The following is a 27,764-nucleotide window of genomic DNA, read 5'->3' as shown; positions in this document are numbered from 1 at the left end:
AGAAATTAATTGCAACCATAAATAAAAAATAGCATAATTTCATGGGCATGTCTCAGTGATTCTTTGTTTGACTGCTTCTGTCAGTTTGTATAGGTCACACTGATTACAGAGGTGCAGCGGTAGCGTGATGGCCCCGTAACCCAGAGGTCGATGGATCGAAACCACTCTCTGCTATCAAGATAGATTTCGGCAAGTACCCTAGTGGCCTAATGGATAAGGCACTGGCCTTCTAAGCCAGGGATTGTGGGTTCAAGTCCCATCTGGGGTGGATGAAGGCAGTTTGGGAAAGAAGAAGAGAGTTCATGTAACAAAGATGTTGAAGCTATTGAATTTTTAGAAATGAAGTGCAAATAGGGATTAACAAAAAGTATACTTTCATGGGCATCTCTCTCTGCCCTTTGTGATTCTTTTTTTGAATCTGTTTTATCAGTTCGTATAGGTCATGCTGATCACACAGTGCCACAGTGGCCTAAGAAACTGGCCTCCTAATCCATGTATTGTGAGTTCAAGTATTATTTTGGGGTGCCTGAAAGTGGAGTGATGAAGTGCAAGTATGCTGAGCAGTTAACCCAGTGATTTATGGATCGAAACCATCCTCTTCTATCCAGTTTGTTTTCAGCAAACAGAAATATAAAAACTGCTAACAATCTTTATTTTTACAAATTAATTGCAACCAGCGTTCAAAAAAAGCTAAATATCATGGGCATGTCTCAGTGCCCTATGTGATTCTTTTTTTTACTGTTTCTATCAGTTCGTATAGGTCATGCTATAACACCATGCCCCAGATGCCTAAAAAACTGGCCTCCCATGCCAGGGATTGAGCTTTCGAGTCCCTTCTGGGGTGGGTTGTGGCGCTGTGGAAACGAGCTGGGCCCAGAGGTTGATGACCTGAAGCCATCCTCAGCTAACAATTTTTATTTTTAGAAATTAATTGCAACCAGCGATCAAAAAAAGCATAATATCTTCGGCATGTCTCATTGCCCTTGGTGATTCTTTTTTTTTACTGTTTCTATCAGTTCGTATAGGTCATGCTATTACACCATGCCCCAGATGCCTAAAAACCTGGCCTCCCAAGCCAGAGATTGTGAGTTTAAGTCTTGTCAGGGGTGGCTGAAAACAGAGTGTCCCAGCGGAAGCGTGCTGGGCCCATAACCCAGAGGCCTATAGATTGAAACCATCCTCTGCAATCCATTTTTATTTTCAGAAATTAACTGCAACCAGGGATAAAAAAAGCATAATATCAATGGCATGTCTCAGTGCCCTCCGTGGGTTGAAGCAGAGTGGCGCTGCGGAAACGTGATGGGCCCAGAGGTTGATGGATGAAACCATCCTCTGCAATCCATTTTTATTTTTAGAAATTAATTGCAACCATAAATAAAAAATAGCATAATTTCATGGGCATGTCTCAGTGCCCTCTGTGATTCTTTGTTTGACTGCTTCTATCAGTTTGTATAGGTCACACTGATTACAGAGGTGCAGCGGTAGCGTGATGGCCCCGTAACCCAGAGGTCGATGGATCGAAACCACTCTCTGCTATCAAGATACCTTTTGGCAAGTACCCTAGTGGCCTAATGGATAAGGCACTGGCCTTCTAAGCCAGGGATTGTGGGTTCGAGTCCCATCTGGGGTGGATGAAGGCAGTTTGGGAAAGAAGAAGAGAGTTCATGTAACAAAGATGTTGAAGCTATTGAATTTTTAGAAAGGAAGTGCAAATAGAGATTAACAAAAAGTATACTTTCATGGGCATGTCTCTCTGCCCTTCGTGATTTTTTTTTGAATCTGCTTCTATCAGTTCGTATAGGTCATGCTGATCACACAGTGCCACAGTGGCCTAAGAAACTGGCCTCCTAATCCATGTATTGTGAGTTCAAGTATTATTTTGGGGTGCCTGAAAGTGGAGTGATGAAGTGCAAGTATGCTGAGCAGTTAACCCAGTGATTTATGGATCGAAACCATCCTCTTCTATCCAGTTTGTTTTCAGCAAACAGAAATATAAAAACTGCTAACAATCTTTATTTTTACAAATTAATTGCAACCAGCGTTCAAAAAAAGCTAAATATCATGGGCATGTCTCAGTGCCCTATGTGATTCTTTTTTTTACTGTTTCTATCAGTTCGTATAGGTCATGCTATAACACCATGCCCCAGATGCCTAAAAAACTGGCCTCCCATGCCAGGGATTGAGCTTTCGAGTCCCTTCTGGGGTGGGTTGTGGCGCTGTGGAAACGAGCTGGGCCCAGAGGTTGATGACCTGAAGCCATCCTCAGCTAACAATTTTTATTTTTAGAAATTAATTGCAACCAGCGATCAAAAAAAGCATAATATCTTCGGCATGTCTCATTGCCCTTGGTGATTCTTTTTTTTACTGTTTCTATCAGTTCGTATAGGTCATGCTATTACACCATGCCCCAGATGCCTAAAAAACTGGCCTCCCAAGCCAGAGATTGTGAGTTTAAGTCTTGTCAGGGGTGGCTGAAAACAGAGTGTCCCAGCGGAAGCGTGCTGGGCCCATAACCCAGAGGCCTATAGATTGAAACCATCCTCTGCAATCCATTTTTATTTTCAGAAATGAACTGCAACCAGGGATAAAAAAAGCATAATATCAATGGCATGTCTCAGTGCCCTCCGTGGGTTGAAGCAGAGTGGCGCTGCGGAAACGTGATGGGCCCAGAGGTTGATGGATGAAACCATCCTCTGCAATCCATTTTTATTTTTAGAAATTAATTGCAACCATAAATAAAAAATAGCATAATTTCATGGGCATGTCTCAGTGCCCTCTGTGATTCTTTGTTTGACTGCTTCTGTCAGTTTGTATAGGTCACACTGATTACAGAGGTGCAGCGGTAGCGTGATGGCCCCGTAACCCAGAGGTCGATGGATCGAAACCACTCTCTGCTATCAAGATAGATTTTGGCAAGTACCCTAGTGGCCTAATGGATAAGGCACTGGCCTTCTAAGCCAGGGATTGTGGGTTCGAGTCCCATCTGGGGTGGATGAAGGCAGTTTGGGAAAGAAGAAGAGAGTTCATGTAACAAAGATGTTGAAGCTATTGAATTTTTAGAAAGGAAGTGCAAATAGAGATTAACAAAAAGTATACTTTCATGGGCATGTCTCTCTGCCCTTCGTGATTCTTTTTTGAATCTGCTTCTATCAGTTCGTATAGGTCATGCTGATCACACAGTGCCACAGTGGCCTAAGAAACTGGCCTCCTAATCCATGTATTGTGAGTTCAAGTATTATTTTGGGGTGCCTGAAAGTGGAGTGATGAAGTGCAAGTATGCTGAGCAGTTAACCCAGTGATTTATGGATCGAAACCATCCTCTTCTATCCAGTTTGTTTTCAGCAAACAGAAATATAAAAACTGCTAACAATCTTTATTTTTACAAATTAATTGCAACCAGCGTTCAAAAAAAGCTAAATATCATGGGCATGTCTCAGTGCCCTATGTGATTCTTTTTTTACTGTTTCTATCAGTTCGTATAGGTCATGCTATAACACCATGCCCCAGATGCCTAAAAAACTGGCCTCCCATGCCAGGGATTGAGCTTTCGAGTCCCTTCTGGGGTGGGTTGTGGCGCTGTGGAAACGAGCTGGGCCCAGAGGTTGATGACCTGAAGCCATCCTCAGCTAACAATTTTTATTTTTAGAAATTAATTGCAACCAGCGATCAAAAAAAGCATAATATCTTCGGCATGTCTCATTGCCCTTGGTGATTCTTTTTTTTACTGTTTCTATCAGTTCGTATAGGTCATGCTATTACACCATGCCCCAGATGCCTAAAAAACTGGCCTCCCAAGCCAGAGATTGTGAGTTTAAGTCTTGTCAGGGGTGGCTGAAAACAGAGTGTCCCAGCGGAAGCGTGCTGGGCCCATAACCCAGAGGCCTATAGATTGAAACCATCCTCTGCAATCCATTTTTATTTTCAGAAATGAACTGCAACCAGGGATAAAAAAAGCATAATATCAATGGCATGTCTCAGTGCCCTCCGTGGGTTGAAGCAGAGTGGCGCTGCGGAAACGTGATGGGCCCAGAGGTTGATGGATGAAACCATCCTCTGCAATCCATTTTTATTTTTAGAAATTAATTGCAACCATAAATAAAAAATAGCATAATTTCATGGGCATGTCTCAGTGCCCTCTGTGATTCTTTGTTTGACTGCTTCTGTCAGTTTGTATAGGTCACACTGATTACAGAGGTGCAGCGGTAGCGTGATGGCCCCGTAACCCAGAGGTCGATGGATCGAAACCACTCTCTGCTATCAAGATAGATTTTGGCAAGTACCCTAGTGGCCTAATGGATAAGGCACTGGCCTTCTAAGCCAGGGATTGTGGGTTCGAGTCCCATCTGGGGTGGATGAAGGCAGTTTGGGAAAGAAGAAGAGTGTTCATGTAACAAAGATGTTGAAGCTATTGAATTTTTAGAAAGGAAGTGCAAATAGAGATTAACAAAAAGTATACTTTCATGGGCATGTCTCTCTGCCCTTCGTGATTCTTTTTTTGAATCTGCTTCTATCAGTTCGTATAGGTCATGCTGATCACACAGTGCCACAGTGGCCTAAGAAACTGGCCTCCTAATCCATGTATTGTGAGTTCAAGTATTATTTTGGGGTGCCTGAAAGTGGAGTGATGAAGTGCAAGTATGCTGAGCAGTTAACCCAGTGATTTATGGATCGAAACCATCCTCTTCTATCCAGTTTGTTTTCAGCAAACAGAAATATAAAAACTGCTAACAATCTTTATTTTTACAAATTAATTGCAACCAGCGTTCAAAAAAAGCTAAATATCATGGGCATGTCTCAGTGCCCTACGTGATTCTTTTTTTACTGTTTCTATCAGTTCGTATAGGTCATGCTATAACACCATGCCCCAGATGCCTAAAAAACTGGCCTCCCATGCCAGGGATTGTAGCTTTCGAGTCCCTTCTGGGGTGGGTTGTGGCGCTGTGGAAACGAGCTGGGCCCAGAGGTTGATGACCTGAAGCCATCCTCAGCTAACAATTTTTATTTTTAGAAATTAATTGCAACCAGCGATCAAAAAAAGCATAATATCTTCGGCATGTCTCATTGCCCTTGGTGATTCTTTTTTTTACTGTTTCTATCAGTTCGTATAGGTCATGCTATTACACCATGCCCCAGATGCCTAAAAAACTGGCCTCCCAAGCCAGAGATTGTGAGTTTAAGTCTTGTCAGGGGTGGCTGAAAACAGAGTGTCCCAGCGGAAGCGTGCTGGGCCCATAACCCAGAGGCCTATAGATTGAAACCATCCTCTGCAATCCATTTTTATTTTCAGAAATGAACTGCAACCAGGGATAAAAAAAGCATAATATCAATGGCATGTCTCAGTGCCCTCCGTGGGTTGAAGCAGAGTGGCGCTGCGGAAACGTGATGGGCCCAGAGGTTGATGGATGAAACCATCCTCTGCAATCCATTTTTATTTTTAGAAATTAATTGCAACCATAAATAAAAAATAGCATAATTTCATGGGCATGTCTCAGTGCCCTCTGTGATTCTTTGTTTGACTGCTTCTGTCAGTTTGTATAGGTCACACTGATTACAGAGGTGCAGCGGTAGCGTGATGGCCCCGTAACCCAGAGGTCGATGGATCGAAACCACTCTCTGCTATCAAGATAGATTTTGGCAAGTACCCTAGTGGCCTAATGGATAAGGCACTGGCCTTCTAAGCCAGGGATTGTGGGTTCGAGTCCCATCTGGGGTGGATGAAGGCAGTTTGGGAAAGAAGAAGAGTGTTCATGTAACAAAGATGTTGAAGCTATTGAATTTTTAGAAAGGAAGTGCAAATAGAGATTAACAAAAAGTATACTTTCATGGGCATGTCTCTCTGCCCTTCGTGATTCTTTTTTGAATCTGCTTCTATCAGTTCGTATAGGTCATGCTGATCACACAGTGCCACAGTGGCCTAAGAAACTGGCCTCCTAATCCATGTATTGTGAGTTCAAGTATTATTTTGGGGTGCCTGAAAGTGGAGTGATGAAGTGCAAGTATGCTGAGCAGTTAACCCAGTGATTTATGGATCGAAACCATCCTCTTCTATCCAGTTTGTTTTCAGCAAACAGAAATATAAAAACTGCTAACAATCTTTATTTTTACAAATTAATTGCAACCAGCGTTCAAAAAAAGCAAAATATCATGGGCATGTCTCAGTGCCCTATGTGATTCTTTTTTTTACTGTTTCTATCAGTTCGTATAGGTCATGCTATAACACCATGCCCCAGATGCCTAAAAAACTGGCCTCCCATGCCAGGGATTGAGCTTTCGAGTCCCTTCTGGGGTGGGTTGTGGCGCTGTGGAAACGAGCTGGGCCCAGAGGTTGATGACCTGAAGCCATCCTCAGCTAACAATTTTTATTTTTTAGAAATTAATTGCAACCAGCGATCAAAAAAAGCATAATATCTTCGGCATGTCTCATTGCCCTTGGTGATTCTTTTTTTTTACTGTTTCTATCAGTTCGTATAGGTCATGCTATTACACCATGCCCCAGATGCCTAAAAAACTGGCCTCCCAAGCCAGAGATTGTGAGTTTAAGTCTTGTCAGGGGTGGCTGAAAACAGAGTGTCCCAGCAGAAGCGTGCTGGGCCCATAACCCAGAGGCCTATAGATTGAAACCATCCTCTGCAATCCATTTTTATTTTCAGAAATGAACTGCAACCAGGGATAAAAAAAAGCATAATATCAATGGCATGTCTCAGTGCCCTCCGTGGGTTGAAGCAGAGTGGCGCTGCGGAAACGTGATGGGCCCAGAGGTTGATGGATGAAACCATCCTCTGCAATCCATTTTTATTTTTAGAAATTAATTGCAACCATAAATAAAAAATAGCATAATTTCATGGGCATGTCTCAGTGCCCTCTGTGATTCTTTGTTTGACTGCTTCTGTCAGTTTGTATAGGTCACACTGATTACAGAGGTGCAGCGGTAGCGTGATGGCCCCGTAACCCAGAGGTCGATGGATCGAAACCACTCTCTGCTATCAAGATAGATTTTGGCAAGTACCCTAGTGGCCTAATGGATAAGGCACTGGCCTTCTAAGCCAGGGATTGTGGGTTCGAGTCCCATCTGGGGTGGATGAAGGCAGTTTGGGAAAGAAGAAGAGAGTTCATGTAACAAAGATGTTGAAGCTATTGAATTTTTAGAAAGGAAGTGCAAATAGAGATTAACAAAAAGTATACTTTCATGGGCATGTCTCTCTGCCCTTCGTGATTCTTTTTTGAATCTGCTTCTATCAGTTCGTATAGGTCATGCTGATCACACAGTGCCACAGTGGCCTAAGAAACTGGCCTCCTAATCCATGTATTGTGAGTTCAAGTATTATTTTGGGGTGCCTGAAAGTGGAGTGATGAAGTGCAAGTATGCTGAGCAGTTAACCCAGTGATTTATGGATCGAAACCATCCTCTTCTATCCAGTTTGTTTTCAGCAAACAGAAATATAAAAACTGCTAACAATCTTTATTTTTACAAATTAATTGCAACCAGCGTTCAAAAAAAGCAAAATATCATGGGCATGTCTCAGTGCCCTACGTGATTCTTTTTTTTACTGTTTCTATCAGTTCGTATAGGTCATGCTATAACACCATGCCCCAGATGCCTAAAAAACTGGCCTCCCATGCCAGGGATTGAGCTTTCGAGTCCCTTCTGGGGTGGGTTGTGGCGCTGTGGAAACGAGCTGGGCCCAGAGGTTGATGACCTGAAGCCATCCTCAGCTAACAATTTTTATTTTTAGAAATTAATTGCAACCAGCGATCAAAAAAAGCATAATATCTTCGGCATGTCTCATTGCCCTTGGTGATTCTTTTTTTTACTGTTTCTATCAGTTCGTATAGGTCATGCTATTACACCATGCCCCAGATGCCTAAAAAACTGGCCTCCCAAGCCAGAGATTGTGAGTTTAAGTCTTGTCAGGGGTGGCTGAAAACAGAGTGTCCCAGCGGAAGCGTGCTGGGCCCATAACCCAGAGGCCTATAGATTGAAACCATCCTCTGCAATCCATTTTTATTTTCAGAAATGAACTGCAACCAGGGATAAAAAAAAGCATAATATCAATGGCATGTCTCAGTGCCCTCCGTGGGTTGAAGCAGAGTGGCGCTGCGGAAACGTGATGGGCCCAGAGGTTGATGGATGAAACCATCCTCTGCAATCCATTTTTATTTTTAGAAATTAATTGCAACCATAAATAAAAAATAGCATAATTTCATGGGCATGTCTCAGTGCCCTCTGTGATTCTTTGTTTGACTGCTTCTGTCAGTTTGTATAGGTCACACTGATTACAGAGGTGCAGCGGTAGCGTGATGGCCCCGTAACCCAGAGGTCGATGGATCGAAACCACTCTCTGCTATCAAGATAGATTTTGGCAAGTACCCTAGTGGCCTAATGGATAAGGCACTGGCCTTCTAAGCCAGGGATTGTGGGTTCGAGTCCCATCTGGGGTGGATGAAGGCAGTTTGGGAAAGAAGAAGAGAGTTCATGTAACAAAGATGTTGAAGCTATTGAATTTTTAGAAAGGAAGTGCAAATAGAGATTAACAAAAAGTATACTTTCATGGGCATGTCTCTCTGCCCTTCGTGATTCTTTTTTGAATCTGCTTCTATCAGTTCGTATAGGTCATGCTGATCACACAGTGCCACAGTGGCCTAAGAAACTGGCCTCCTAATCCATGTATTGTGAGTTCAAGTATTATTTTGGGGTGCCTGAAAGTGGAGTGATGAAGTGCAAGTATGCTGAGCAGTTAACCCAGTGATTTATGGATCGAAACCATCCTCTTCTATCCAGTTTGTTTTCAGCAAACAGAAATATAAAAACTGCTAACAATCTTTATTTTTACAAATTAATTGCAACCAGCGTTCAAAAAAAGCTAAATATCATGGGCATGTCTCAGTGCCCTACGTGATTCTTTTTTTACTGTTTCTATCAGTTCGTATAGGTCATGCTATAACACCATGCCCCAGATGCCTAAAAACCTGGCCTCCCATGCCAGGGATTGAGCTTTCGAGTCCCTTCTGGGGTGGGTTGTGGCGCTGTGGAAACGAGCTGGGCCCAGAGGTTGATGACCTGAAGCCATCCTCAGCTAACAATTTTTATTTTTAGAAATTAATTGCAACCAGCGATCAAAAAAAGCATAATATCTTCGGCATGTCTCATTGCCCTTGGTGATTCTTTTTTTTACTGTTTCTATCAGTTCGTATAGGTCATGCTATTACACCATGCCCCAGATGCCTAAAAAACTGGCCTCCCAAGCCAGAGATTGTGAGTTTAAGTCTTGTCAGGGGTGGCTGAAAACAGAGTGTCCCAGCGGAAGCGTGCTGGGCCCATAACCCAGAGGCCTATAGATTGAAACCATCCTCTGCAATCCATTTTTATTTTCAGAAATGAACTGCAACCAGGGATAAAAAAAAGCATAATATCAATGGCATGTCTCAGTGCCCTCCGTGGGTTGAAGCAGAGTGGCGCTGCGGAAACGTGATGGGCCCAGAGGTTGATGGATGAAACCATCCTCTGCAATCCATTTTTATATTTTTTTTAGAAATTAATTGCAACCATAAATAAAAAATAGCATAATTTCATGGGCATGTCTCAGTGCCCTCTGTGATTCTTTGTTTGACTGCTTCTGTCAGTTTGTATAGGTCACACTGATTACAGAGGTGCAGCGGTAGCGTGATGGCCCCGTAACCCAGAGGTCGATGGATCGAAACCACTCTCTGCTATCAAGATAGATTTTGGCAAGTACCCTAGTGGCCTAATGGATAAGGCACTGGCCTTCTAAGCCAGGGATTGTGGGTTCGAGTCCCATCTGGGGTGGATGAAGGCAGTTTGGGAAAGAAGAAGAGAGTTCATGTAACAAAGATGTTGAAGCTATTGAATTTTTAGAAAGGAAGTGCAAATAGAGATTAACAAAAAGTATACTTTCATGGGCATGTCTCTCTGCCCTTCGTGATTCTTTTTTTGAATCTGCTTCTATCAGTTCGTATAGGTCATGCTGATCACACAGTGCCACAGTGGCCTAAGAAACTGGCCTCCTAATCCATGTATTGTGAGTTCAAGTATTATTTTGGGGTGCCTGAAAGTGGAGTGATGAAGTGCAAGTATGCTGAGCAGTTAACCCAGTGATTTATGGATCGAAACCATCCTCTTCTATCCAGTTTGTTTTCAGCAAACAGAAATATAAAAACTGCTAACAATCTTTATTTTTACAAATTAATTGCAACCAGCGTTCAAAAAAGCAAAATATCATGGGCATGTCTCAGTGCCCTATGTGATTCTTTTTTTTTACTGTTTCTATCAGTTCGTATAGGTCATGCTATAACACCATGCCCCAGATGCCTAAAAAACTGGCCTCCCATGCCAGGGATTGAGCTTTCGAGTCCCTTCTGGGGTGGGTTGTGGCGCTGTGGAAACGAGCTGGGCCCAGAGGTTGATGACCTGAAGCCATCCTCAGCTAACAATTTTTATTTTTAGAAATTAATTGCAACCAGCGATCAAAAAAAGCATAATATCTTCGGCATGTCTCATTGCCCTTGGTGATTCTTTTTTTTACTGTTTCTATCAGTTCGTATAGGTCATGCTATTACACCATGCCCCAGATGCCTAAAAAACTGGCCTCCCAAGCCAGAGATTGTGAGTTTAAGTCTTGTCAGGGGTGGCTGAAAACAGAGTGTCCCAGCGGAAGCGTGCTGGGCCCATAACCCAGAGGCCTATAGATTGAAACCATCCTCTGCAATCCATTTTTATTTTCAGAAATGAACTGCAACCAGGGATAAAAAAAAGCATAATATCAATGGCATGTCTCAGTGCCCTCCGTGGGTTGAAGCAGAGTGGCGCTGCGGAAACGTGATGGGCCCAGAGGTTGATGGATGAAACCATCCTCTGCAATCCATTTTTATTTTTAGAAATTAATTGCAACCATAAATAAAAAATAGCATAATTTCATGGGCATGTCTCAGTGCCCTCTGTGATTCTTTGTTTGACTGCTTCTGTCAGTTTGTATAGGTCACACTGATTACAGAGGTGCAGCGGTAGCGTGATGGCCCCGTAACCCAGAGGTCGATGGATCGAAACCACTCTCTGCTATCAAGATAGATTTTGGCAAGTACCCTAGTGGCCTAATGGATAAGGCACTGGCCTTCTAAGCCAGGGATTGTGGGTTCGAGTCCCATCTGGGGTGGATGAAGGCAGTTTGGGAAAGAAGAAGAGAGTTCATGTAACAAAGATGTTGAAGCTATTGAATTTTTAGAAAGGAAGTGCAAATAGAGATTAACAAAAAGTATACTTTCATGGGCATGTCTCTCTGCCCTTCGTGATTCTTTTTTTGAATCTGCTTCTATCAGTTCGTATAGGTCATGCTGATCACACAGTGCCACAGTGGCCTAAGAAACTGGCCTCCTAATCCATGTATTGTGAGTTCAAGTATTATTTTGGGGTGCCTGAAAGTGGAGTGATGAAGTGCAAGTATGCTGAGCAGTTAACCCAGTGATTTATGGATCGAAACCATCCTCTTCTATCCAGTTTGTTTTCAGCAAACAGAAATATAAAAACTGCTAACAATCTTTATTTTTACAAATTAATTGCAACCAGCGTTCAAAAAAAGCTAAATATCATGGGCATGTCTCAGTGCCCTATGTGATTCTTTTTTTTACTGTTTCTATCAGTTCGTATAGGTCATGCTATAACACCATGCCCCAGATGCCTAAAAAACTGGCCTCCCATGCCAGGGATTGAGCTTTTCGAGTCCCTTCTGGGGTGGGTTGTGGCGCTGTGGAAACGAGCTGGGCCCAGAGGTTGATGACCTGAAGCCATCCTCAGCTAACAATTTTTATTTTTAGAAATTAATTGCAACCAGCGATCAAAAAAAGCATAATATCTTCGGCATGTCTCATTGCCCTTGGTGATTCTTTTTTTACTGTTTCTATCAGTTCGTATAGGTCATGCTATTACACCATGCCCCAGATGCCTAAAAAACTGGCCTCCCAAGCCAGAGATTGTGAGTTTAAGTCTTGTCAGGGGTGGCTGAAAACAGAGTGTCCCAGCAGAAGCGTGCTGGGCCCATAACCCAGAGGCCTATAGATTGAAACCATCCTCTGCAATCCATTTTTATTTTCAGAAGTGAACTGCAACCAGGGATAAAAAAAGCATAATATCAATGGCATGTCTCAGTGCCCTCCGTGGGTTGAAGCAGAGTGGCGCTGCGGAAACGTGATGGGCCCAGAGGTTGATGGATGAAACCATCCTCTGCAATCCATTTTTATTTTTAGAAATTAATTGCAACCATAAATAAAAAATAGCATAATTTCATGGGCATGTCTCAGTGCCCTCTGTGATTCTTTGTTTGACTGCTTCTGTCAGTTTGTATAGGTCACACTGATTACAGAGGTGCAGCGGTAGCGTGATGGCCCCGTAACCCAGAGGTCGATGGATCGAAACCACTCTCTGCTATCAAGATAGATTTTGGCAAGTACCCTAGTGGCCTAATGGATAAGGCACTGGCCTTCTAAGCCAGGGATTGTGGGTTCGAGTCCCATCTGGGGTGGATGAAGGCAGTTTGGGAAAGAAGAAGAGTGTTCATGTAACAAAGATGTTGAAGCTATTGAATTTTTAGAAAGGAAGTGCAAATAGAGATTAACAAAAAGTATACTTTCATGGGCATGTCTCTCTGCCCTTCGTGATTCTTTTTTGAATCTGCTTCTATCAGTTCGTATAGGTCATGCTGATCACACAGTGCCACAGTGGCCTAAGAAACTGGCCTCCTAATCCATGTATTGTGAGTTCAAGTATTATTTTGGGGTGCCTGAAAGTGGAGTGATGAAGTGCAAGTATGCTGAGCAGTTAACCCAGTGATTTATGGATCGAAACCATCCTCTTCTATCCAGTTTGTTTTCAGCAAACAGAAATATAAAAACTGCTAACAATCTTTATTTTTACAAATTAATTGCAACCAGCGTTCAAAAAAAGCTAAATATCATGGGCATGTCTCAGTGCCCTATGTGATTCTTTTTTTACTGTTTCTATCAGTTCGTATAGGTCATGCTATAACACCATGCCCCAGATGCCTAAAAAACTGGCCTCCCATGCCAGGGATTGAGCTTTCGAGTCCCTTCTGGGGTGGGTTGTGGCGCTGTGGAAACGAGCTGGGCCCAGAGGTTGATGACCTGAAGCCATCCTCAGCTAACAATTTTTATTTTTAGAAATTAATTGCAACCAGCGATCAAAAAAAGCATAATATCTTCGGCATGTCTCATTGCCCTTGGTGATTCTTTTTTTTACTGTTTCTATCAGTTCGTATAGGTCATGCTATTACACCATGCCCCAGATGCCTAAAAAACTGGCCTCCCAAGCCAGAGATTGTGAGTTTAAGTCTTGTCAGGGGTGGCTGAAAACAGAGTGTCCCAGCGGAAGCGTGCTGGGCCCATAACCCAGAGGCCTATAGATTGAAACCATCCTCTGCAATCCATTTTTATTTTCAGAAATGAACTGCAACCAGGGATAAAAAAAGCATAATATCAATGGCATGTCTCAGTGCCCTCCGTGGGTTGAAGCAGAGTGGCGCTGCGGAAACGTGATGGGCCCAGAGGTTGATGGATGAAACCATCCTCTGCAATCCATTTTTATTTTTAGAAATTAATTGCAACCATAAATAAAAAATAGCATAATTTCATGGGCATGTCTCAGTGCCCTCTGTGATTCTTTGTTTGACTGCTTCTGTCAGTTTGTATAGGTCACACTGATTACAGAGGTGCAGCGGTAGCGTGATGGCCCCGTAACCCAGAGGTCGATGGATCGAAACCACTCTCTGCTATCAAGATAGATTTTGGCAAGTACCCTAGTGGCCTAATGGATAAGGCACTGGCCTTCTAAGCCAGGGATTGTGGGTTCGAGTCCCATCTGGGGTGGATGAAGGCAGTTTGGGAAAGAAGAAGAGAGTTCATGTAACAAAGATGTTGAAGCTATTGAATTTTTAGAAAGGAAGTGCAAATAGAGATTAACAAAAAGTATACTTTCATGGGCATGTCTCTCTGCCCTTCGTGATTCTTTTTTTGAATCTGCTTCTATCAGTTCGTATAGGTCATGCTGATCACACAGTGCCACAGTGGCCTAAGAAACTGGCCTCCTAATCCATGTATTGTGAGTTCAAGTATTATTTTGGGGTGCCTGAAAGTGGAGTGATGAAGTGCAAGTATGCTGAGCAGTTAACCCAGTGATTTATGGATCGAAACCATCCTCTTCTATCCAGTTTGTTTTCAGCAAACAGAAATATAAAAACTGCTAACAATCTTTATTTTTACAAATTAATTGCAACCAGCGTTCAAAAAAAGCTAAATATCATGGGCATGTCTCAGTGCCCTATGTGATTCTTTTTTTTACTGTTTCTATCAGTTCGTATAGGTCATGCTATAACACCATGCCCCAGATGCCTAAAAAACTGGCCTCCCATGCCAGGGATTGAGCTTTCGAGTCCCTTCTGGGGTGGGTTGTGGCGCTGTGGAAACGAGCTGGGCCCAGAGGTTGATGACCTGAAGCCATCCTCAGCTAACAATTTTTATTTTTAGAAATTAATTGCAACCAGCGATCAAAAAAAGCATAATATCTTCGGCATGTCTCATTGCCCTTGGTGATTCTTTTTTTTACTGTTTCTATCAGTTCGTATAGGTCATGCTATTACACCATGCCCCAGATGCCTAAAAAACTGGCCTCCCAAGCCAGAGATTGTGAGTTTAAGTCTTGTCAGGGGTGGCTGAAAACAGAGTGTCCCAGCAGAAGCGTGCTGGGCCCATAACCCAGAGGCCTATAGATTGAAACCATCCTCTGCAATCCATTTTTATTTTCAGAAGTGAACTGCAACCAGGGATAAAAAAAAGCATAATATCAATGGCATGTCTCAGTGCCCTCCGTGGGTTGAAGCAGAGTGGCGCTGCGGAAACGTGATGGGCCCAGAGGTTGATGGATGAAACCATCCTCTGCAATCCATTTTTATTTTTAGAAATTAATTGCAACCATAAATAAAAAATAGCATAATTTCATGGGCATGTCTCAGTGCCCTCTGTGATTCTTTGTTTGACTGCTTCTGTCAGTTTGTATAGGTCACACTGATTACAGAGGTGCAGCGGTAGCGTGATGGCCCCGTAACCCAGAGGTCGATGGATCGAAACCACTCTCTGCTATCAAGATAGATTTTGGCAAGTACCCTAGTGGCCTAATGGATAAGGCACTGGCCTTCTAAGCCAGGGATTGTGGGTTCGAGTCCCATCTGGGGTGGATGAAGGCAGTTTGGGAAAGAAGAAGAGAGTTCATGTAACAAAGATGTTGAAGCTATTGAATTTTTAGAAAGGAAGTGCAAATAGAGATTAACAAAAAGTATACTTTCATGGGCATGTCTCTCTGCCCTTCGTGATTCTTTTTTTGAATCTGCTTCTATCAGTTCGTATAGGTCATGCTGATCACACAGTGCCACAGTGGCCTAAGAAACTGGCCTCCTAATCCATGTATTGTGAGTTCAAGTATTATTTTGGGGTGCCTGAAAGTGGAGTGATGAAGTGCAAGTATGCTGAGCAGTTAACCCAGTGATTTATGGATCGAAACCATCCTCTTCTATCCAGTTTGTTTTCAGCAAACAGAAATATAAAAACTGCTAACAATCTTTATTTTTACAAATTAATTGCAACCAGCGTTCAAAAAAAGCAAAATATCATGGGCATGTCTCATTGCCCTATGTGATTCTTTTTTTTACTGTTTCTATCAGTTCGTATAGGTCATGCTATAACACCATGCCCCAGATGCCTAAAAAACTGGCCTCCCATGCCAGGGATTGAGCTTTCGAGTCCCTTCTGGGGTGGGTTGTGGCGCTGTGGAAACGAGCTGGGCCCAGAGGTTGATGACCTGAAGCCATCCTCAGCTAACAATTTTTATTTTTAGAAATTAATTGCAACCAGCGATCAAAAAAAGCATAATATCTTCGGCATGTCTCATTGCCCTTGGTGATTCTTTTTTTTTACTGTTTCTATCAGTTCGTATAGGTCATGCTATTACACCATGCCCCAGATGCCTAAAAAACTGGCCTCCCAAGCCAGAGATTGTGAGTTTAAGTCTTGTCAGGGGTGGCTGAAAACAGAGTGTCCCAGCAGAAGCGTGCTGGGCCCATAACCCAGAGGCCTATAGATTGAAACCATCCTCTGCAATCCATTTTTATTTTCAGAAATGAACTGCAACCAGGGGTAAAAAAAAGCATAATATCAATGGCATGTCTCAGTGCCCTCCGTGGGTTGAAGCAGAGTGGCGCTGCGGAAACGTGATGGGCCCAGAGGTTGATGGATGAAACCATCCTCTGCAATCCATTTTTATTTTTAGAAATTAATTGCAACCATAAATAAAAAATAGCATAATTTCATGGGCATGTCTCAGTGCCCTCTGTGATTCTTTGTTTGACTGCTTCTGTCAGTTTGTATAGGTCACACTGATTACAGAGGTGCAGCGGTAGCGTGATGGCCCCGTAACCCAGAGGTCGATGGATCGAAACCACTCTCTGCTATCAAGATAGATTTTGGCAAGTACCCTAGTGGCCTAATGGATAAGGCACTGGCCTTCTAAGCCAGGGATTGTGGGTTCGAGTCCCATCTGGGGTGGATGAAGGCAGTTTGGGAAAGAAGAAGAGAGTTCATGTAACAAAGATGTTGAAGCTATTGAATTTTTAGAAAGGAAGTGCAAATAGAGATTAACAAAAAGTATACTTTCATGGGCATGTCTCTCTGCCCTTCGTGATTCTTTTTTTGAATCTGCTTCTATCAGTTCGTATAGGTCATGCTGATCACACAGTGCCACAGTGGCCTAAGAAACTGGCCTCCTAATCCATGTATTGTGAGTTCAAGTATTATTTTGGGGTGCCTGAAAGTGGAGTGATGAAGTGCAAGTATGCTGAGCAGTTAACCCAGTGATTTATGGATCGAAACCATCCTCTTCTATCCAGTTTGTTTTCAGCAAACAGAAATATAAAAACTGCTAACAATCTTTATTTTTACAAATTAATTGCAACCAGCGTTCAAAAAAAGCAAAATATCATGGGCATGTCTCATTGCCCTAGGTGATTCTTTTTTTTTACTGTTTCTATCAGTTCGTATAGGTCATGCTATTACACCATGCCCCAGATGCCTAAAAAACTGGCCTCCCATGCCAGAGATTGTGAGTTTAATTCTTGTCAGGGGTGGCTGAAAACAGAGTTTCCCAGCGGAAGCGTGCTGGGCCCATAACCCAGAGGCCTATAGATTGAAACCATCCTCTGCTATCCATTTTTATTTTCAGAAGTGAACTGCAACCAGGGATAAAAAAAGCATAATATCAATGGCATGTCTCAGTGCCCTCCGTGGGTTGAAGCAGAGTGGCGCTGCGGAAACGTGATGGGCCCAGAGGTTGATGGATGAAACCATCCTCTGCAATCCATTTTTATTTTTAGAAATTAATTGCAACCATAAATAAAAAATAGCATAATTTCATGGGCATGTCTCAGTGCCCTCTGTGATTCTTTGTTTGACTGCTTCTGTCAGTTTGTATAGGTCACACTGATTACAGAGGTGCAGCGGTAGCGTGATGGCCCCGTAACCCAGAGGTCGATGGATCGAAACCACTCTCTGCTATCAAGATAGATTTTGGCAAGTACCCTAGTGGCCTAATGGATAAGGCACTGGCCTTCTAAGCCAGGGATTGTGGGTTCGAGTCCCATCTGGGGTGGATGAAGGCAGTTTGGGAAAGAAGAAGAGAGTTCATGTAACAAAGATGTTGAAGCTATTGAATTTTTAGAAAGGAAGTGCAAATAGAGATTAACAAAAAGTATACTTTCATGGGCATGTCTCTCTGCCCTTCGTGATTCTTTTTTTGAATCTGCTTCTATCAGTTCGTATAGGTCATGCTGATCACACAGTGCCACAGTGGCCTAAGAAACTGGCCTCCTAATCCATGTATTGTGAGTTCAAGTATTATTTTGGGGTGCCTGAAAGTGGAGTGATGAAGTGCAAGTATGCTGAGCAGTTAACCCAGTGATTTATGGATCGAAACCATCCTCTTCTATCCAGTTTGTTTTCAGCAAACAGAAATATAAAAACTGCTAACAATCTTTATTTTTACAAATTAATTGCAACCAGCGTTCAAAAAAAGCAAAATATCATGGGCATGTCTCAGTGCCCTATGTGATTCTTTTTTTTTACTGTTTCTATCAGTTCGTATAGGTCATGCTATAACACCATGCCCCAGATGCCTAAAAAACTGGCCTCCCATGCCAGGGATTGAGCTTTCGAGTCCCTTCTGGGGTGGGTTGTGGCGCTGTGGAAACGAGCTGGGCCCAGAGGTTGATGACCTGAAGCCATCCTCAGCTAACAATTTTTATTTTTAGAAATTAATTGCAACCAGCGATCAAAAAAAGCATAATATCTTCGGCATGTCTCATTGCCCTTGGTGATTCTTTTTTTTACTGTTTCTATCAGTTCGTATAGGTCATGCTATTACACCATGCCCCAGATGCCTAAAAAACTGGCCTCCCAAGCCAGAGATTGTGAGTTTAAGTCTTGTCAGGGGTGGCTGAAAACAGAGTGTCCCAGCGGAAGCGTGCTGGGCCCATAACCCAGAGGCCTATAGATTGAAACCATCCTCTGCAATCCATTTTTATTTTCAGAAATGAACTGCAACCAGGGATAAAAAAAGCATAATATCAATGGCATGTCTCAGTGCCCTCCGTGGGTTGAAGCAGAGTGGCGCTGCGGAAACGTGATGGGCCCAGAGGTTGATGGATGAAACCATCCTCTGCAATCCATTTTTATATTTTTTAGAAATTAATTGCAACCATAAATAAAAAATAGCATAATTTCATGGGCATGTCTCAGTGCCCTCTGTGATTCTTTGTTTGACTGCTTCTGTCAGTTTGTATAGGTCACACTGATTACAGAGGTGCAGCGGTAGCGTGATGGCCCCGTAACCCAGAGGTCGATGGATCGAAACCACTCTCTGCTATCAAGATAGATTTTGGCAAGTACCCTAGTGGCCTAATGGATAAGGCACTGGCCTTCTAAGCCAGGGATTGTGGGTTCGAGTCCCATCTGGGGTGGATGAAGGCAGTTTGGGAAAGAAGAAGAGAGTTCATGTAACAAAGATGTTGAAGCTATTGAATTTTTAGAAAGGAAGTGCAAATAGAGATTAACAAAAAGTATACTTTCATGGGCATGTCTCTCTGCCCTTCGTGATTCTTTTTTGAATCTGCTTCTATCAGTTCGTATAGGTCATGCTGATCACACAGTGCCACAGTGGCCTAAGAAACTGGCCTCCTAATCCATGTATTGTGAGTTCAAGTATTATTTTGGGGTGCCTGAAAGTGGAGTGATGAAGTGCAAGTATGCTGAGCAGTTAACCCAGTGATTTATGGATCGAAACCATCCTCTTCTATCCAGTTTGTTTTCAGCAAACAGAAATATAAAAACTGCTAACAATCTTTATTTTTACAAATTAATTGCAACCAGCGTTCAAAAAAGCAAAATATCATGGGCATGTCTCAGTGCCCTACGTGATTCTTTTTTTTACTGTTTCTATAAGTTCGTATAGGTCATGCAATAACACCATGCCCCAGATGCCTAAAAAACTGGCCTCCCATGCCAGGGATTGTGAGCTTTCGAATCCCTTCTGGGGTGGGTTGTGGCGCTGCGGAAACGTGCTGGGCCCAGAGGTTGATGACCTGAAGCCATCCTCAGCTAACAATTTTTATTTTTAGAAATTAATTGCAACCAGCGATCAAAAAAATCATAATATCTTCGGCATGTCTCATTGCCCTTGGTGATTCTTTTTTTTACTGTTTCTATCAGTTCGTATAGGTCATGCTATTACACCATGCCCCAGATGCCTAAAAAACTGGCCTCCCAAGCCAGAGATTGTGAGTTTAAGTCTTGTCAGGGGTGGCTGAAAACAGAGTGTCCCAGCAGAAGCGTGCTGGGCCCATAACCCAGAGTTCTATAGATTGAAACCATCCTCTGCAATCCATTTTTATTTTCAGAAGTGAACTGCAACCAGGGATAAAAAAAGCATAATATCAATGGCATGTCTCAGTGCCCTCCGTGGGTTGAAGCAGAGTGGCGCTGCGGAAACGTGATGGGCCCAGAGGTTGATGGATGAAACCATCCTCTGCAATCCATTTTTATTTTTAGAAATTAATTGCAACCATAAATAAAAAATAGCATAATTTCATGGGCATGTCTCAGTGCCCTCTGTGATTCTTTGTTTGACTGCTTCTGTCAGTTTGTATAGGTCACACTGATTACAGAGGTGCAGCGGTAGCGTGATGGCCCCGTAACCCAGAGGTCGATGGATCGAAACCACTCTCTGCTATCAAGATAGATTTTGGCAAGTACCCTAGTGGCCTAATGGATAAGGCACTGGCCTTCTAAGCCAGGGATTGTGGGTTCGAGTCCCATCTGGGGTGGATGAAGGCAGTTTGGGAAAGAAGAAGAGAGTTCATGTAACAAAGATGTTGAAGCTATTGAATTTTTAGAAAGGAAGTGCAAATAGAGATTAACAAAAAGTATACTTTCATGGGCATGTCTCTCTGCCCTTCGTGATTCTTTTTTGAATCTGCTTCTATCAGTTCGTATAGGTCATGCTGATCACACAGTGCCACAGTGGCCTAAGAAACTGGCCTCCTAATCCATGTATTGTGAGTTCAAGTATTATTTTGGGGTGCCTGAAAGTGGAGTGATGAAGTGCAAGTATGCTGAGCAGTTAACCCAGTGATTTATGGATCGAAACCATCCTCTTCTATCCAGTTTGTTTTCAGCAAACAGAAATATAAAAACTGCTAACAATCTTTATTTTTACAAATTAATTGCAACCAGCGTTCAAAAAAAGCAAAATATCATGGGCATGTCTCATTGCCCTATGTGAATCATTTTTTTACTGTTTCTATCAGTTCGTATAGGTCATGCTATAACACCATGCCCCAGATGCCTAAAAATCTGGCCTCCCAAGCCAGGGATTGAGCTTTCGAGTCCCTTCTGGGGTGGGTTGTGGCGCTGTGGAAACGTGCTGGGCCCAGAGGTCGATGAACTGAAGCCATCCTCAGCTAACAATTTTTATTTTTAGAAATTAATTGCAACCAGCGATCAAAAAAAGCATAATATCTTCGGCATGTCTCATTGCCCTTGGTGATTCTTTTTTTTACTGTTTCTATCAGTTCGTATAGGTCATGCTATTACACCATGCCCCAGATGCCTAAAAAACTGGCCTCCCAAGCCAGAGATTGTGAGTTTAATTCTTGTCAGGGGTGGCTGAAAACAGAGTGTCCCAGCAGAAGCGTGCTGGGCCCATAACCCAGAGGCCTATAGATTGAAACCATCCTCTGCAATCCATTTTTATTTTCAGAAGTGAACTGCAACCAGGGATAAAAAAAGCATAATATCAATGGCATGTCTCAGTGCCCTCCGTGGGTTGAAGCAGAGTGGCGCTGCGGAAACGTGATGGGCCCAGAGGTTGATGGATGAAACCATCCTCTGCAATCCATTTTTATTTTTAGAAATTAATTGCAACCATAAATAAAAAATAGCATAATTTCATGGGCATGTCTCAGTGCCCTCTGTGATTCTTTGTTTGACTGCTTCTGTCAGTTTGTATAGGTCACACTGATTACAGAGGTGCAGCGGTAGCGTGATGGCCCCGTAACCCAGAGGTCGATGGATCGAAACCACTCTCTGCTATCAAGATAGATTTTGGCAAGTACCCTAGTGGCCTAATGGATAAGGCACTGGCCTTCTAAGCCAGGGATTGTGGGTTCGAGTCCCATCTGGGGTGGATGAAGGCAGTTTGGGAAAGAAGAAGAGAGTTCATGTAACAAAGATGTTGAAGCTATTGAATTTTTAGAAAGGAAGTGCAAATAGAGATTAACAAAAAGTATACTTTCATGGGCATGTCTCTCTGCCCTTCGTGATTCTTTTTTTGAATCTGCTTCTATCAGTTCGTATAGGTCATGCTGATCACACAGTGCCACAGTGGCCTAAGAAACTGGCCTCCTAATCCATGTATTGTGAGTTCAAGTATTATTTTGGGGTGCCTGAAAGTGGAGTGATGAAGTGCAAGTATGCTGAGCAGTTAACCCAGTGATTTATGGATCGAAACCATCCTCTTCTATCCAGTTTGTTTTCAGCAAACAGAAATATAAAAACTGCTAACAATCTTTATTTTTACAAATTAATTGCAACCAGCGTTCAAAAAAAGCAAAATATCATGGGCATGTCTCAGTGCCCTACGTGATTCTTTTTTTTACTGTTTCTATAAGTTCGTATAGGTCATGCTATAACACCATGCCCCAGATGCCTAAAAAACTGGCCTCCCATGCCAGGGATTGTGAGTTTAATTCTTGTCAGGGGCGGCTGCAGAGTTTCCCAGCGGAAGCGTGCTGGGCCCATAACCCAGAGGTCGATGGATGGAAACCATCCTCTGCTATCCAGTTTTATTTTTAGCAATGAAGTGCAACCATAAATCAAAAAAAGCATAATTTCATGGGCAAAGCATAATTTCATGGGCATTTCTCATTGCCTTCCATTATATATTTTCCTTACTGCTTCTATCAGTTCGTATAGGTCATTCTATCTTCGCAGTGCCCCAGTGGCCTAATGGATAAGGCACTGGCCTCCTAAGCCAGGGATTGAGGGTTCGAGTCCCTTCTGGGGTGGGTTGTGGCGCTGTGGAAACGTGCTGGGCCCAGAGGTCGATGAACTGAAGCCATCCTCAGCTAACAATTTTTATTTTTAGAAATTAATTGCAACCAGCGATCAAAAAAAGCATAATATCTTCGGCATGTCTCATTGCCCTTGGTGATTCTTTTTTTTACTGTTTCTATCAGTTCGTATAGGTCATGCTATTACACCATGCCCCAGATGCCTAAAAAACTGGCCTCCCAAGCCAGAGATTGTGAGTTTAAGTCTTGTCAGGGGTGGCTGAAAACAGAGTGTCCCAGCGGAAGCGTGCTGGGCCCATAACCCAGAGGCCTATAGATTGAAACCATCCTCTGCAATCCATTTTTATTTTCAGAAATGAACTGCAACCAGGGATAAAAAAAGCATAATATCAATGGCATGTCTCAGTGCCCTCCGTGGGTTGAAGCAGAGTGGCGCTGCGGAAACGTGATGGGCCCAGAGGTTGATGGATGAAACCATCCTCTGCAATCCATTTTTATTTTTAGAAATTAATTGCAACCATAAATAAAAAATAGCATAATTTCATGGGCATGTCTCAGTGCCCTCTGTGATTCTTTGTTTGACTGCTTCTGTCAGTTTGTATAGGTCACACTGATTACAGAGGTGCAGCGGTAGCGTGATGGCCCCGTAACCCAGAGGTCGATGGATCGAAACCACTCTCTGCTATCAAGATAGATTTTGGCAAGTACCCTAGTGGCCTAATGGATAAGGCACTGGCCTTCTAAGCCAGGGATTGTGGGTTCGAGTCCCATCTGGGGTGGATGAAGGCAGTTTGGGAAAGAAGAAGAGAGTTCATGTAACAAAGATGTTGAAGCTATTGAATTTTTAGAAAGGAAGTGCAAATAGAGATTAACAAAAAGTATACTTTCATGGGCATGTCTCTCTGCCCTTCGTGATTCTTTTTTGAATCTGCTTCTATCAGTTCGTATAGGTCATGCTGATCACACAGTGCCACAGTGGCCTAAGAAACTGGCCTCCTAATCCATGTATTGTGAGTTCAAGTATTATTTTGGGGTGCCTGAAAGTGGAGTGATGAAGTGCAAGTATGCTGAGCAGTTAACCCAGTGATTTATGGATCGAAACCATCCTCTTCTATCCAGTTTGTTTTCAGCAAACAGAAATATAAAAACTGCTAACAATCTTTATTTTTACAAATTAATTGCAACCAGCGTTCAAAAAAAGCAAAATATCATGGGCATGTCTCAGTGCCCTACGTGATTCTTTTTTTTACTGTTTCTATCAGTTCGTATAGGTCATGCTATAACACCATGCCCCAGATGCCTAAAAAACTGGCCTCCCATGCCAGGGATTGAGCTTTCGAGTCCCTTCTGGGGTGGGTTGTGGCGCTGTGGAAACGTGCTGGGCCCAGAGGTTGATGACCTGAAGCCATCCTCAGCTAACAATTTTTATTTTTAGAAATTAATTGCAACCAGCGATCAAAAAAAGCATAATATCTTCGGCATGTCTCATTGCCCTTGGTGATTCTTTTTTTTACTGTTTCTATCAGTTCGTATAGGTCATGCTATTACACCATGCCCCAGATGCCTAAAAAACTGGCCTCCCAAGCCAGAGATTGTGAGTTTAAGTCTTGTCAGGGGTGGCTGAAAACAGAGTGTCCCAGCGGAAGCGTGCTGGGCCCATAACCCAGAGGCCTATAGATTGAAACCATCCTCTGCAATCCATTTTTATTTTCAGAAATGAACTGCAACCAGGGATAAAAAAAAGCATAATATCAATGGCATGTCTCAGTGCCCTCCGTGGGTTGAAGCAGAGTGGCGCTGCGGAAACGTGATGGGCCCAGAGGTTGATGGATGAAACCATCCTCTGCAATCCATTTTTATTTTTAGAAATTAATTGCAACCATAAATAAAAAATAGCATAATTTCATGGGCATGTCTCAGTGCCCTCTGTGATTCTTTGTTTGACTGCTTCTGTCAGTTTGTATAGGTCACACTGATTACAGAGGTGCAGCGGTAGCGTGATGGCCCCGTAACCCAGAGGTCGATGGATCGAAACCACTCTCTGCTATCAAGATAGATTTTGGCAAGTACCCTAGTGGCCTAATGGATAAGGCACTGGCCTTCTAAGCCAGGGATTGTGGGTTCGAGTCCCATCTGGGGTGGATGAAGGCAGTTTGGGAAAGAAGAAGAGAGTTCATGTAACAAAGATGTTGAAGCTATTGAATTTTTAGAAAGGAAGTGCAAATAGAGATTAACAAAAAGTATACTTTCATGGGCATGTCTCTCTGCCCTTCGTGATTCTTTTTTGAATCTGCTTCTATCAGTTCGTATAGGTCATGCTGATCACACAGTGCCACAGTGGCCTAAGAAACTGGCCTCCTAATCCATGTATTGTGAGTTCAAGTATTATTTTGGGGTGCCTGAAAGTGGAGTGATGAAGTGCAAGTATGCTGAGCAGTTAACCCAGTGATTTATGGATCGAAACCATCCTCTTCTATCCAGTTTGTTTTCAGCAAACAGAAATATAAAAACTGCTAACAATCTTTCTTTTTACAAATTAATTGCAACCAGCGTTCAAAAAAAGCAAAATATCATGGGCATGTCTCAGTGCCCTACGTGATTCTTTTTTTTACTGTTTCTATAAGTTCGTATAGGTCATGCTATAACACCATGCCCCAGATGCCTAAAAACTGGCCTCCCATGCCAGGGATTGTGAGCTTTCGAATCCCTTCTGGGGTGGGTTGTGGCGCTGTGGAAACGTGCTGGGCCCATACCGAGGTCGATGGACCTGAAGCCATCCTCAGCTAACAATTTTTATTTTTAGAAATTAATTGCAACCAGCGATCAAAAAAAGCATAATATCTTCGGCATGTCTCATTGCCCTTGGTGATTCTTTTTTTTTACTGTTTCTATCAGTTCGTATAGGTCATGCTATTACACCATGCCCCAGATGCCTAAAAAACTGGCCTCCCAAGCCAGAGATTGTGAGTTTAAGTCTTGTCAGGGGTGGCTGAAAACAGAGTGTCCCAGCGGAAGCGTGCTGGGCCCATAACCCAGAGGCCTATAGATTGAAACCATCCTCTGCAATCCATTTTTATTTTCAGAAATGAACTGCAACCAGGGATAAAAAAAGCATAATATCAATGGCATGTCTCAGTGCCCTCCGTGGGTTGAAGCAGAGTGGCGCTGCGGAAACGTGATGGGCCCAGAGGTTGATGGATGAAACCATCCTCTGCAATCCATTTTTATTTTTAGAAATTAATTGCAACCATAAATAAAAAATAGCATAATTTCATGGGCATGTCTCAGTGCCCTCTGTGATTCTTTGTTTGACTGCTTCTGTCAGTTTGTATAGGTCACACTGATTACAGAGGTGCAGCGGTAGCGTGATGGCCCCGTAACCCAGAGGTCGATGGATCGAAACCACTCTCTGCTATCAAGATAGATTTTGGCAAGTACCCTAGTGGCCTAATGGATAAGGCACTGGCCTTCTAAGCCAGGGATTGTGGGTTCGAGTCCCATCTGGGGTGGATGAAGGCAGTTTGGGAAAGAAGAAGAGAGTTCATGTAACAAAGATGTTGAAGCTATTGAATTTTTAGAAAGGAAGTGCAAATAGAGATTAACAAAAAGTATACTTTCATGGGCATGTCTCTCTGCCCTTCGTGATTCTTTTTTTGAATCTGCTTCTATCAGTTCGTATAGGTCATGCTGATCACACAGTGCCACAGTGGCCTAAGAAACTGGCCTCCTAATCCATGTATTGTGAGTTCAAGTATTATTTTGGGGTGCCTGAAAGTGGAGTGATGAAGTGCAAGTATGCTGAGCAGTTAACCCAGTGATTTATGGATCGAAACCATCCTCTTCTATCCAGTTTGTTTTCAGCAAACAGAAATATAAAAACTGCTAACAATCTTTCTTTTTACAAATTAATTGCAACCAGCGTTCAAAAAAAGCAAAATATCATGGGCATGTCTCAGTGCCCTACGTGATTCTTTTTTTTACTGTTTCTATCAGTTCGTATAGGTCATGCTATAACACCAGTGCCCCAGTTGCCTAAAAAGCACTGGCCTCCCATGCCAGGGATTGAGCTTTCGAGTCCCTTCTGGGGTGGGTTGTGGCGCTGTGGAAACGAGCTGGGCCCAGAGGTTGATGACCTGAAGCCATCCTCAGCTAACAATTTTTATTTTTAGAAATTAATTGCAACCAGCGATCAAAAAAAGCATAATATCTTCGGCATGTCTCATTGCCCTTGGTGATTCTTTTTTTTACTGTTTCTATCAGTTCGTATAGGTCATGCTATAACACCATGCCCCAGATGCCTAAAAAACTGGCCTCCCATGCCAGGGATTGTGAGTTTAATTCTTGTCAGGGGTGGCTGAAAACAGAGTGTCCCAGCGGAAGCGTGCTGGGCCCATAACCCAGAGGCCTATAGATTGAAACCATCCTCTGCAATCCATTTTTATTTTCAGAAATGAACTGCAACCAGGGATAAAAAAAGCATAATATCAATGGCATGTCTCAGTGCCCTCCGTGGGTTGAAGCAGAGTGGCGCTGCGGAAACGTGATGGGCCCAGAGGTTGATGGATGAAACCATCCTCTGCAATCCATTTTTATTTTTAGAAATTAATTGCAACCATAAATAAAAAATAGCATAATTTCATGGGCATGTCTCAGTGCCCTCTGTGATTCTTTGTTTGACTGCTTCTGTCAGTTTGTATAGGTCACACTGATTACAGAGGTGCAGCGGTAGCGTGATGGCCCCGTAACCCAGAGGTCGATGGATCGAAACCACTCTCTGCTATCAAGATAGATTTTGGCAAGTACCCTAGTGGCCTAATGGATAAGGCACTGGCCTTCTAAGCCAGGGATTGTGGGTTCGAGTCCCATCTGGGGTGGATGAAGGCAGTTTGGGAAAGAAGAAGAGAGTTCATGTAACAAAGATGTTGAAGCTATTGAATTTTTAGAAAGGAAGTGCAAATAGAGATTAACAAAAAGTATACTTTCATGGGCATGTCTCTCTGCCCTTCGTGATTCTTTTTTTGAATCTGCTTCTATCAGTTCGTATAGGTCATGCTGATCACACAGTGCCACAGT

The 27,764-nt window shown here is 42.9% G+C and overlaps 22 non-coding genes across 22 annotated transcripts; all 22 read left to right on the top strand.

Annotated features, from left to right (window-relative positions):
• Positions 1 to 195: 195 nt before the first annotated feature.
• Positions 196 to 268, top strand: trnar-ucu (transfer RNA arginine (anticodon UCU)). Its single transcript has one exon. It is a non-coding gene; the product is annotated as a tRNA-Arg (tRNA).
• Positions 269 to 1,557: 1,289 nt separating this feature from the next.
• Positions 1,558 to 1,630, top strand: trnar-ucu (transfer RNA arginine (anticodon UCU)). Its single transcript has one exon. It is a non-coding gene; the product is annotated as a tRNA-Arg (tRNA).
• Positions 1,631 to 2,918: 1,288 nt separating this feature from the next.
• trnar-ucu (transfer RNA arginine (anticodon UCU)) lies at positions 2,919 to 2,991 on the top strand. The gene has a single exon. It is a non-coding gene; the product is annotated as a tRNA-Arg (tRNA).
• Positions 2,992 to 4,278: 1,287 nt separating this feature from the next.
• On the top strand, positions 4,279 to 4,351 carry trnar-ucu (transfer RNA arginine (anticodon UCU)). The gene has a single exon. It is a non-coding gene; the product is annotated as a tRNA-Arg (tRNA).
• A 1,289-nt stretch (positions 4,352 to 5,640) lies between these two features.
• Positions 5,641 to 5,713, top strand: trnar-ucu (transfer RNA arginine (anticodon UCU)). The gene has a single exon. It is a non-coding gene; the product is annotated as a tRNA-Arg (tRNA).
• Positions 5,714 to 7,004: 1,291 nt separating this feature from the next.
• Positions 7,005 to 7,077, top strand: trnar-ucu (transfer RNA arginine (anticodon UCU)). Its single transcript has one exon. It is a non-coding gene; the product is annotated as a tRNA-Arg (tRNA).
• A 1,289-nt stretch (positions 7,078 to 8,366) lies between these two features.
• trnar-ucu (transfer RNA arginine (anticodon UCU)) lies at positions 8,367 to 8,439 on the top strand. Its single transcript has one exon. It is a non-coding gene; the product is annotated as a tRNA-Arg (tRNA).
• A 1,293-nt stretch (positions 8,440 to 9,732) lies between these two features.
• trnar-ucu (transfer RNA arginine (anticodon UCU)) lies at positions 9,733 to 9,805 on the top strand. The gene has a single exon. It is a non-coding gene; the product is annotated as a tRNA-Arg (tRNA).
• Positions 9,806 to 11,095: 1,290 nt separating this feature from the next.
• On the top strand, positions 11,096 to 11,168 carry trnar-ucu (transfer RNA arginine (anticodon UCU)). Its single transcript has one exon. It is a non-coding gene; the product is annotated as a tRNA-Arg (tRNA).
• A 1,289-nt stretch (positions 11,169 to 12,457) lies between these two features.
• trnar-ucu (transfer RNA arginine (anticodon UCU)) lies at positions 12,458 to 12,530 on the top strand. Its single transcript has one exon. It is a non-coding gene; the product is annotated as a tRNA-Arg (tRNA).
• A 1,287-nt stretch (positions 12,531 to 13,817) lies between these two features.
• trnar-ucu (transfer RNA arginine (anticodon UCU)) lies at positions 13,818 to 13,890 on the top strand. Its single transcript has one exon. It is a non-coding gene; the product is annotated as a tRNA-Arg (tRNA).
• A 1,290-nt stretch (positions 13,891 to 15,180) lies between these two features.
• Positions 15,181 to 15,253, top strand: trnar-ucu (transfer RNA arginine (anticodon UCU)). The gene has a single exon. It is a non-coding gene; the product is annotated as a tRNA-Arg (tRNA).
• Positions 15,254 to 16,544: 1,291 nt separating this feature from the next.
• On the top strand, positions 16,545 to 16,617 carry trnar-ucu (transfer RNA arginine (anticodon UCU)). The gene has a single exon. It is a non-coding gene; the product is annotated as a tRNA-Arg (tRNA).
• A 1,026-nt stretch (positions 16,618 to 17,643) lies between these two features.
• Positions 17,644 to 17,716, top strand: trnar-ucu (transfer RNA arginine (anticodon UCU)). The gene has a single exon. It is a non-coding gene; the product is annotated as a tRNA-Arg (tRNA).
• Positions 17,717 to 19,009: 1,293 nt separating this feature from the next.
• On the top strand, positions 19,010 to 19,082 carry trnar-ucu (transfer RNA arginine (anticodon UCU)). The gene has a single exon. It is a non-coding gene; the product is annotated as a tRNA-Arg (tRNA).
• A 1,289-nt stretch (positions 19,083 to 20,371) lies between these two features.
• Positions 20,372 to 20,444, top strand: trnar-ucu (transfer RNA arginine (anticodon UCU)). Its single transcript has one exon. It is a non-coding gene; the product is annotated as a tRNA-Arg (tRNA).
• A 1,288-nt stretch (positions 20,445 to 21,732) lies between these two features.
• Positions 21,733 to 21,805, top strand: trnar-ucu (transfer RNA arginine (anticodon UCU)). The gene has a single exon. It is a non-coding gene; the product is annotated as a tRNA-Arg (tRNA).
• Positions 21,806 to 22,612: 807 nt separating this feature from the next.
• trnar-ccu (transfer RNA arginine (anticodon CCU)) lies at positions 22,613 to 22,685 on the top strand. The gene has a single exon. It is a non-coding gene; the product is annotated as a tRNA-Arg (tRNA).
• Positions 22,686 to 23,397: 712 nt separating this feature from the next.
• On the top strand, positions 23,398 to 23,470 carry trnar-ucu (transfer RNA arginine (anticodon UCU)). The gene has a single exon. It is a non-coding gene; the product is annotated as a tRNA-Arg (tRNA).
• Positions 23,471 to 24,759: 1,289 nt separating this feature from the next.
• Positions 24,760 to 24,832, top strand: trnar-ucu (transfer RNA arginine (anticodon UCU)). The gene has a single exon. It is a non-coding gene; the product is annotated as a tRNA-Arg (tRNA).
• Positions 24,833 to 26,127: 1,295 nt separating this feature from the next.
• Positions 26,128 to 26,200, top strand: trnar-ucu (transfer RNA arginine (anticodon UCU)). The gene has a single exon. It is a non-coding gene; the product is annotated as a tRNA-Arg (tRNA).
• A 1,292-nt stretch (positions 26,201 to 27,492) lies between these two features.
• trnar-ucu (transfer RNA arginine (anticodon UCU)) lies at positions 27,493 to 27,565 on the top strand. Its single transcript has one exon. It is a non-coding gene; the product is annotated as a tRNA-Arg (tRNA).
• The last annotated feature ends 199 nt before the right edge of the window (positions 27,566 to 27,764 follow it).

This window comes from Salmo salar, chromosome ssa07 (assembly GCF_905237065.1).
Source record: "Salmo salar chromosome ssa07, Ssal_v3.1, whole genome shotgun sequence".
In the NCBI taxonomy this organism is placed as follows: domain Eukaryota; kingdom Metazoa; phylum Chordata; class Actinopteri; order Salmoniformes; family Salmonidae; genus Salmo; species Salmo salar.
This window is presented reverse-complemented; position numbering and strand designations above follow the sequence as displayed.